The following is a 10,126-nucleotide window of genomic DNA, read 5'->3' as shown; positions in this document are numbered from 1 at the left end:
ACTGTCAGCTCCTCCGGGGCGGGGACCGTGTCTACTCCCTCTATAGTCCTCTCCTAGTGCTCTGCACACAGTCGTGGACCATCAGCTCCTCCGGGGCGGGGACCGTGTCTTCTCACTCTATTGTCCTCTCTTAGCGCTCGGCACAGTGCTCTACACACGGTAGGGCACCATCAACTCCTCCGGGGCGGGGACCGTGTCTACTTACTCTACAGTCCTCTCCTAGCGCTCGGCACAGTGCTCTGCACACGGTAGTGGACCGTCAGTTCTTCCAGGGTGGGGTCCGTGTCTACTCCCTCTATAGTCCTCTCCTAGCGCTCGGCACAATGCTCTGCACACGGTAGGGGACCGTCAGCTCTTCCGGGGCAGGGACCGTGTCTACTCACTCTATTGTCCTCTCCCAGCGCTCGGCACAGTGCTCTGCACACGGTAGGGGACCGTCAGCTCTTCCGGGGCGGGGACCGTGTCTATTCACTCTATAGTCCTCTCCCAGCGCTCAGCACAGTGCTCTGCACATGGTAAGGGACTGTCAGCTCCTCCGGGGCGGGGACCGTGTCTATTCACGCTACAGTCCTCTCTTAGCGCTCAGCACAGTGCTCTGCACATGGTAAGGGACCGTCAGCTCTTCCAGGGCGGGGACCGTGTCTATTCACTCTACAGTCCTCTCAGCGCTCGGCACAGTGCTCTGCCCACAGTAGTGGACCGTCAACTTCTCCGGGGCGGGGACCGTGTCTACTCACTCTACAGTCCTCTCCCAGCGCTCGGCACAGTGCTCTGCACACGGTAGTGGACCATCAACTTCTCCGGGGCGGGGACCGTGTCTACTCCCTCTATAGTCCTCTCCTAGCGCTCAGCACAGTGCTCCGCACACGGTAGGGGACCGTCAGCTCCTCCGGGGCGGGGACCGTGTCTACTCACTCTATTGTCCTCTCCCAGCGCTCGGCACAGTGCTCTGCACACGGTAGGGGACCCTCAGCTCCTCCAGGGCGGGGACCGTGTCTACTCACTCTATAGTCCTCTCCTAGCGCTCAGCACAGTGCTCTGCACACGGTAAGGGACCGTCAGCTTCTCCGGGGCGGGGACCGTGTCTACTCCCTCTATAGTCCTCTCCTAGTGCTCTGCACACAGTCGTGGACCATCAGCTCCTCCGGGGCGGGGACCGTGTCTTCTCACTCTATTGTCCTCTCTTAGCGCTCGGCACAGTGCTCTGCACACGGTAGGGCACCATCAACTCCTCCGGGGCGGGGACCGTGTCTACTTACTCTACAGTCCTCTCCTAGCGCTCGGCGCAGTGCTCTGCACACGGTAGTGGACCGTCAGTTCTTCCAGGGTGGGGTCCGTGTCTACTCCCTCTATAGTCCTCTCCCAGCGCTCGGCACAGTGCTCTGCACACGGTAGGGGACCGTCAGCTCTTCCAGGGCGGGGACCGTGTCTACTCTATAGTCCTCTCCTAGCGCTCAGCACAGTGTTCTGCACACGGTAGGGGACCGTCAGCTCCTCCGGGGCGGGGACCGTGTCTACTCACTCTATTGTCCTCTCCCAGCGCTCGGCACAGTGCTTTGCACACAGTAGTATACCATCAGTGCTTAGAACAGTGCTCAATGCTCAGAACAGTGCTTTGCACACAGTACTATACCATCAGCGCTTAGAACAGTGCTCAGCGCTTAGACCAGTGCTTTGCACATAGTAAACGTTTAATAAATGCTATCATTATTATCATCAGCTCCTTCAGGGCGGGGACCTTGTCTCCTCTCTCTGTGGGCCTCTGCCCAGCGTTCGGCACAATGCTCGGCACACAGTCGTGGACCGTCAGCTCCTCCAGGGCGGGGACCGTGTCTACTCACTCTATAGTCCTCTCCCAGCTCTTGGCACAGTGCTCTGCACACAGTAGCATACCATCAGCGCTTAGACCAGTGCTTTGCACATAGTAAACGCTTAATAAATGCTATCATTATTATTATCAGCTCCTTCAGGGCGGGGACCTTGTCTACTCTATGGGCCTCTGCCCAGCGCTCGGCGCAGTGCTCTGCACACAGTCGTACACCATCAGCTCTTCCAGGGCGGGGACTGTGTCTACTCACTCTATTGTCCTCTCCCAGCGCTCGGCACAGTGCTTTGCACACAATAGTAGACCATCAGCGCTTAGAACAGTGCTCAGCGCTTAGACCGGTGCTTTGCACATAGTAAGCGCTTAATAAATGCTATCATTATTATTATCAGCTCCTTCAGGGCGGGGACCTCGTCTCCTCTCTCTGTGGGCCTCTGCCCAGCGCTCGGCACAATGCTCGGCACACAGTCGTGGACCGTCAGCTCCTCCGGGGCGGGGACCGTGTCTACTCACTCTATAGTCCTCTCCCAGCGCTCGGCACAGTGCTCTGCACACAGTAGTATACCATCATGTTGCCAATATATACTTCCCATATTGGTATGTGTTGCCAATTTGTACTTCCCAAGCGCTTAGTCCAGTGCTCTGCACACAGTAAGCGCTCAATAAATACGATTGATGATGATCAGCGCTTAGACCAGTGCTTTGCACGTAGTAAATGTTTAATAAATGCTATCGTTATTATCATCAGCTCCTTCAGGGTGGGGCCCTTGTCTCCTATCTCTGTGGGCCTCTGCCCAGCACTCGGCACAGTGCTTTGCACACAGTAGTATACCATCAGCACTCAGACCAGTGCTTTGCACATAGTAAGCGCTTAATAAATGCTATCGTTATTATTATCAGCTCCTTCAGGGCGGGGACCTTGTCTCCTCTCTCTGTGGGCCTCTGCCCAGCGCTCAGCACAATGCTCGGCACACAGTTGTGGACCGTCAGCTCCTCCGGGGCGGGGACCGTGTCTACTCACCCTACTGTCCTCTCCCAGCGCTCGGCACTGGGTTTTGCACACAGTAGTATGCCATCAGCGCTTAGAACAGTGCTCAGCGCTTAGACCAGTGCTTTGCACATAGTAAGCGCTTAATAAATGCTATCATTATTATCATCAGCTCCTTCAGGGCGGGGACCTCGTCTCCTCTCTCTATGGGCCTCTGCCCAGCGCTCGGCACAGTGCTCTGCACACAGTCGGGGACCGTCAGCTCTTCCAGGGTGGGGACTGTGCCTACTCACTCTATAGTCCTCTCCCAGTGCTCGGCACAGTGCTCTGCACACAGTAGTATACCATCAGCGCTTAGAACAGTGCTCAGCACTTAGAACAGTGCTTTGCACATAGTAAGCGCTTAATAAATGCTATCATTATTATCATCAGCTCCTTCAGGGCGGGGACCGTGTCTGCTCACCCTATTGTCCTCTCCCAGCGCTCGGCACAGTGCTTTGCACACAGTAGTATACCATCAGCGCTCAGAACAGTGCTTTGCACATAGTAAGCGCTTAATAAATGCTATCATTACTATCATCAGCTCCTTCAGGGCGGGGACGGTGTCTGCTCACCCTATTGTCCTCTCCCAGCGCTCGGCACAGTGCTTTGCACACAGTAGCATACCATCAGCGCTTAGAACAGTGCTTCGCACATAGTAAACGCTTAATAAATGCTATCATTGTTAGTATCAGCTCCTTCAGGGCGGGGACCGCGTCTGCTCACCCTACTGTCCTCTCCCAGCGCTCGGCACAGTGCTTTGCACACAGTAGCATACCATCAGCGCTTAGAACAGTGCTTCGCACATAGTAAACGCTTAATAAATGCTATCATTGTTAGTATCAGCTCCTTCAGGGCGGGGACCGCGTCTGCTCACCCTACTGTCCTCTCCCAGCGCTCGGCACAGTGCTTTGCACACAGTAGCATACCATCAGCGCTTAGTACAGTGCTCTGCACATAGTAAACGCTTAATAAATGCTATCATTGTTAGTATCAGCTCCTTCAGGGCGGGGACCGCGTCTACTCACCCTACTGTCCTCTCCCAGCGCTCGGCACAGTGCTTTGCACGCAGTCATCATCATCATCAATCGTACTTATTGAGCGCTTACTATGTGCAGAGCACTGCACTAAGCGCTCGGGCAGTCCAAATTGGCAACAGTCGTGGCCCGTCAGCTCTTCCAGGGCGGGGTCCTTTTATAGTCTTTTATAGCCCTTTATAGTCCTTTTATAGTCCCACGCTGGGGAAGCAGCGTGGCTCACTGGTAAGAGCCCGGGCTTTAGGAGTCGGAGGTCGCGGGTTCAAATCCCGGCTCTGCCAACTGTCGGCTGGGTGACTTTGGGCAAGTCACTTCACTTCTCTGGGCCTCAGTGACCTCATCTGGAAAATGGGGATGAAGACTGGGTGCCCCACGAGGGACAACCTGGTCACCTTGTAACCTCCCCAGTGCTTAGAACAGTGCTTGGCACATAGTAAGCGCTTAATAAATGCCATTATTATTATTATTATTATAGTCCCTCCACTGGGTTCTCCCAGCGCTCAGCACAGTGCTCTGCACAGGGTAGGGGCCCGTCAGCTCCTCCGGGGCGGGGCCCGGGTCTACTCACCCTACCGTCCCCTCGCAGCGCTCTGCACAGTGCTCTGCACACAGTCGTGGCCAATCAGCTCCTCCAGGGCGGGGACGGCGCCTAGTCCCTCGACGGGCCTCTGCTCAGTGCTCTGCTCCCGGTACCGGACGGTCAGCTCCTTGAGGGGGGGGAGGGGGCCTCTCCCCAGCGCTCCGCACAGCGCTCCGCACAGGGCTCCGCACAGCGCTCCGCACAGCCCGCCGCCCCCCTCCCCGCAGCAGACCGGATGGCGACAAACGGCAACGGCGGACGGCCCTAGCAACCAGCCCCCCCTCACTCACTTCCTTAGCAACGCGTCTCCCTGACAGCACTCCTTAGCAACGCGCCTCCCCCCACCCTCCTTCACCTCCTTTAGCCCCGTGCCTGCTTGACGGCCCTCCTTAGCAACACGCCTCCCTGACGGCCTTCCTTAGCAATGACGGCCTTCCCGCCCTCTCCTCCCTCCTTCACCTCCTTGGCCCCGCGCCTGCCTTACGGCCCTCCTTAGCAACGCACCCCCTCCCTCTCCTTAGCACTGTTCCTGCTTGACGGCCCTCTTTAACAACGCGCCTCCCTCCCCGCCCTCTCCTCCCTCCTTCCTTCATCTCCTTAGCCCCGCACCTCCCTCCCCTCCTTAGCAACGCGCCCCCCTCCTCAGCACCGTGCTTGCTTGACGGCCCTCCTTAGCAACGTGCCCCCTCCCCTCCTTAACAACGCGCTCCCTCCTTCACCTCCTCAGCACCGCGTCTGCCTTACGGCACTCCTTAGCAACAAGCCTCCCTCCGCTCCTTAGCAACGCGCCACCGCCCTCTCCTCAGCACCGTGCCTACTTGACGGCCCTCCTTAGCAACATGCCTCCCTGACAGCTTTCCTTAGCAACGCGCTTCCCTCCCTCCCCTCCCTCTTTCACCTCCTTAGCACCGCGCCTGCTTTACGGCTCTCCTTAGCAACGGTCCTCTTTCCCCTCCTTGGCAACGCGCCCCCCTCAACACCGTGCCTGCTTGACGGCCTTCCTTAGCAACGCGCCTGCCTGACAGCCCTCCCTAGCAATGCACCTCCCTCACCTCCTTAGCAACGTGTTTCCCTCACCTCTTTTCATTCATTCATTCATTCATTCATTCATTCATTCATTCAATGGCATTTATTGAGCACTTACTGTGTGCAGAACATTGGACTAAGCTCTTGGGAGAGGACAATAGAACAACAAACAGTGACATTCCCTGCCCACAACGAGCTCACAGTCTAGAGTGGGGGGAGACGGACAGCAACCCAAATAAATGACAGATTCATTCCTTCTTTCATTCAATCGTATGTATTAAGCGCTTACTGGGTGCAGAGCACTGGAATAAGCGCTTGGGACAGCGCTTGGGACCCTTCCTTCCTCTCCTCCTCGTCCCCCTCTCCATCCCCCCCATCTTACCTCCTTCCCTTCCCCACAGCACCTGGATATATGTATATATGTTTGTACAGATTTATTACTCTATTTATTTATTTTACTTGTACATATCTATTCTATTTATTTTATTTTGTCAGTATGTTTGGTTTTGTTCTCCGTCTCCCCCTTTTAGACTGTGAGCCCACTGTTGGGCAGGGACCGTCTCTATGTGTTGCCAACTTGGACTTCCCAAGCGCTTAGTCCAGTGCTCTGCACACAGTAAGTGCTCAATAAATACGATTGATTGATTGACAGTACAATACGGCAGTAAGGAATGACAACCCCTGCCCAGAACGAGCTCACAGTCTAGGTGGGGGAGACAGACATCAGTACAAATAAGCTCGGTCTTGGGAGTCAGAGGACGTGGGTTCCAATCCCGCCAAATCCGCCACTTGTCTGCTGTGTGACCTTGGGCAAGCCACTTCACTTCTCTGGGCCTCAGTTCCCTCATCTGTCAAATGGGGATGAAGACTGGGAGCCCCACGGGGGACAACCTGATGACACTGGATCTCCCCCAGCTCTTAGAACAGCGCTTGGCACACAGTAAGCGCTTAACAAAAGCCACCACCATCATTATTATTATCATGCAGGCATCCCAACGAATAAATAAAATGACCGATATGGACATAAGCGCTGGGGGGCTGGGAGGTAAAGCTAGATGCACATCATCGTCATCTTTGTACTTCCCAAGCGCTTAGTACAGTGCTCTGCACACAGTAAGCGCTCAACAAATATGATTGATTGAATGAATGAATGAATCAGAATAAATAGAAGTAGAGCTAGATGCACATCATCGTCATCTTTGTACTTCCCAAGCGCTTAGTCCAGTGCTCTGCACACAGTGAGCGCTCAATAAATATGATTGAATGAATGAATGAATCAGAATAAACAGAAGTAGAGCTAGATGCACATCATCGTCATCTTTGTACTTCCCAAGCGCTTAGTACAGTGCTCTGCACACAGTAAGCGCTCAATAAATATGATTGAATGAATCAGAATAAATAGAAGTAGAGCTAGATGCACATCATCGTCATCTTTGCACTTCCCAAGCGCTTAGTACAGTGCTCTGCACACAGTGAGCGCTCAATAAATACGATTGAATGAATGAATGGGAGGGTAAAAGAGCAAAGGGAGCGAGTCAGGGAGAAGGGGAAGGGGATGATGAGGAAAAGTGGGACCCTCTTTAGCACAGCACCTCCCTGATCGCTCTCCTTAGCAACCCACCTCCCTCCCTTATCAACGCGCCTCCCCTCCCATTCCCTAGCAACGCGCCTCCCTCCTTCCCTCCCTTAGCAACGCCCCTCCTTCCCTCCCTTAGCAACGCCCATCCCTCCTTCCCTCCCTTAGCAACGCCCCTCCCTCCTCCCTCCCTTAGCAACGCCCCTCCTTCCCTCCCTTAGCAACGCCCCTCCCCCTTACCTCTCTTAGCAACGCCCCTCCCTCCTTCCCTTCCCTAGCAACGCGCCTCCCGCCTTCCCTTCCTTAGCAACGCCCCTCCCTCCCCCTTAGCAACGCCCCTCCCTCCTTCCCTCATAGCAACGCCCCTCCCTCCTTCCTCCATAGCAACGCCCCTCCCTCCTTCCCTTCCGTAGCAACGCCCCTCCCACCTTCCTCCTTAGCAACGCCCCTCCCCCTTCCCTTCCGTAGCAACGCCCCTCCCTCCTCCCCCTTAGCAACAGGCCTCCTTGACCGCCTTCCTTAGCAACCACCGTCTTCAACATCAATAACTTTATCGAGAGCGGGCCGGCGGACAAAGCAGGCCGGGCCCGCTGAGAATGAGAATAATGAAGCAATAACCGAAATAATCACCCCAATCATCATGGCAGCAGTGATCAGGATTGATCATGATACTGTGGTAATGATAGCAATAACAATAGTGATCAAGCGATGGTAATAATAATAATAATGGTATTTGTTAAGTGTTTATGCGCTGGGGGAGACACAAGCTAATAAGGATGGACAAAGTCCCCTTCCCACATGGGGCTCACAGTCTGCATCCCCATTTTACAGATGAGGGAACTGAAGCCCACAAAATAATAATAATAATGGTGTTTGTTAAGCGCTTACTATACGCAAAGCACTGTTCTAAGCGCTGGGGAGGTTGCAGGGTAATCAGGTTGTCCCACGGGGGGCTCACAGTTTTAATCCCCATTTTACAGATGGGGTAACTGGGGCCCAGAGAAGTGAAGCGACTGGCCCCAAGTCGCACAGCTGACAAGTGGATTTGAACCCATTACCTCTGACTCTAAAGCCCAGGCTCTTTCCACTGAACCACGCTGCCATCAATCAATCAATCAATCGTATTTATTGAGCGCTTACTGGGGCCCAGAGAAGTGAAGTAACTTGCCCAAAGTCACCCAGCTGCAGTTGGCATTGCCGGGATTTGAACCCATGACTTCTGACTCCAAAGCCCGGGCTCTTTCTACTGAGCCACAGTGATTTATTGAGCAGCTACTGTGTGAGGCGCACTGGATTAAAATAATACCAACTGTGGTATTTAAGTGCTTACTATGTGGCAGGCACTGTGCTAAGCGCTGGGGGAGACACAAGCTAATTGGGGTGGACAAAGACCCTTTTCCCACATGGGGCTCATGGTCTACATCCCCATTTTACCTCCCCAGCGCTTAGAACAGTGCTTTGCACATAGTAAGCGCTTAACAAATACCATGATTATTATTTTGTCTCCCCCTCTGGACTATCAGCTTCTTGTGGGCAGGGAATGGGTCTGTTCTATCGGGTTCTTCCAAGCGCTTAGTTCAGTGCTCCGCGCGCGGTAAGCGCTCGATAAATACGGCTGAGGACGCAGAAGGGAGAGGGAGCTGGGGAAAAAGAGGACTTGGAAGCAGCGTGGCTCAGTGGAAAGGAGCCCGGGCTTTGGAGTCAGAGGTCATGGGTTCAAATCCCGGCTCTGCCAATTGTCAGCCGGGTGACTTTGGACACACTTCTCTGGGCCTCAGTTCCCTCATCTGGAAAATGGGGATGAAGCCTGGGAGCCCACCATTGGACAACCTGATCACCTTGTAACCTCCCCAGCACTTAGAACAGTGCTCTGCACATAGTAAGCGCTTAATAAATGCTATTATTATTATTATTATTATTATTATTATTATTACTTGGGTGGGGGAGACCTCTCGGGATAGCCGGGATTTCAGGAGGGCTTGGAAGGTGGGGAGAGCGGGCGTCTGTGGGATATGGATATATCTGTGTATATATATATACACACACACACATATATATGTATATATATATATGTATATATACACACATATATATGTATATATACACACATATATATGTATATATGTGTGTATATATACACACATATATATGTATACACATATACATATGTATACACATATATATGTATACATATGCATATATACATATATATGTGTATATACCTGTATATATGTATATGTTTGTACATATTTATTACTCTATTTATTTATTTTGCTTGTACATATCTATTCTATTTTATTTTGTAGTATGTTTGGTTTTGTCTCCCCCTTTTAGACTGTGAGCCCACTGTTGGGTAGGGACTGTCTCTATATGTTACCAATTTGTACTTCCCAAGCGCTTAGTCCAGTGCTCTGCACACAGTAAGCGCTCAATAAATACGATTGATGATGATGATGATGATATGGAGAGGCCGGGCGGGATGGAGGACGGGGAACGGGTTGGCGTCAGGGGAGCAAAGTGGGCAGGCGGGGCTGGACTAGACGACTGGCGAGCTGTGGCGCGAGGGGCCGAGCTGTAGTAGACGCTCAGAAACCAAGCCGAGGAAGCTGAGGATCCCGCCCTTTTGAAACCCGTAAACATCTTTTGAACTTGTCCTTCCCGAGCGCTTAGTCCAGTGCTCTGCACACAGTAAGCGCTCAATAAATACGATTGAATGAATGAATGTAAAACGGGGATTAAGCCTGAGCCCCCCGTGGGACAACCTGATCACCTTGTAACCACCCCAGCGCTTAGAACAGTGCTTTGCACATAGTAAGCGCTTAACGAATGCCATTATTATTGTTTTATATCTCCCCCCCTGGACTATCAGCTCCTTGTGGGCAGGGAATGGGTCTGTTCTATCGGGTTCTCCCAAGCGCTTAAACCCTTTTGAAACATCTTAGGCCAAGAGATGTGGATACCGCCCTTCTCGCCCCGTCTCCCGTTCGAAACCACCCGCGACTCTAAATTCCCCTTCCGGGTTTTTATTGAGAAAAGGAAAAAAAATATAGAAATT

Source organism: Tachyglossus aculeatus, chromosome 8 (assembly GCF_015852505.1).
Source record: "Tachyglossus aculeatus isolate mTacAcu1 chromosome 8, mTacAcu1.pri, whole genome shotgun sequence".
NCBI classification, from domain to species: Eukaryota; Metazoa; Chordata; class Mammalia; order Monotremata; family Tachyglossidae; genus Tachyglossus; species Tachyglossus aculeatus.
Note: the sequence above shows the minus strand (reverse complement) of the source record.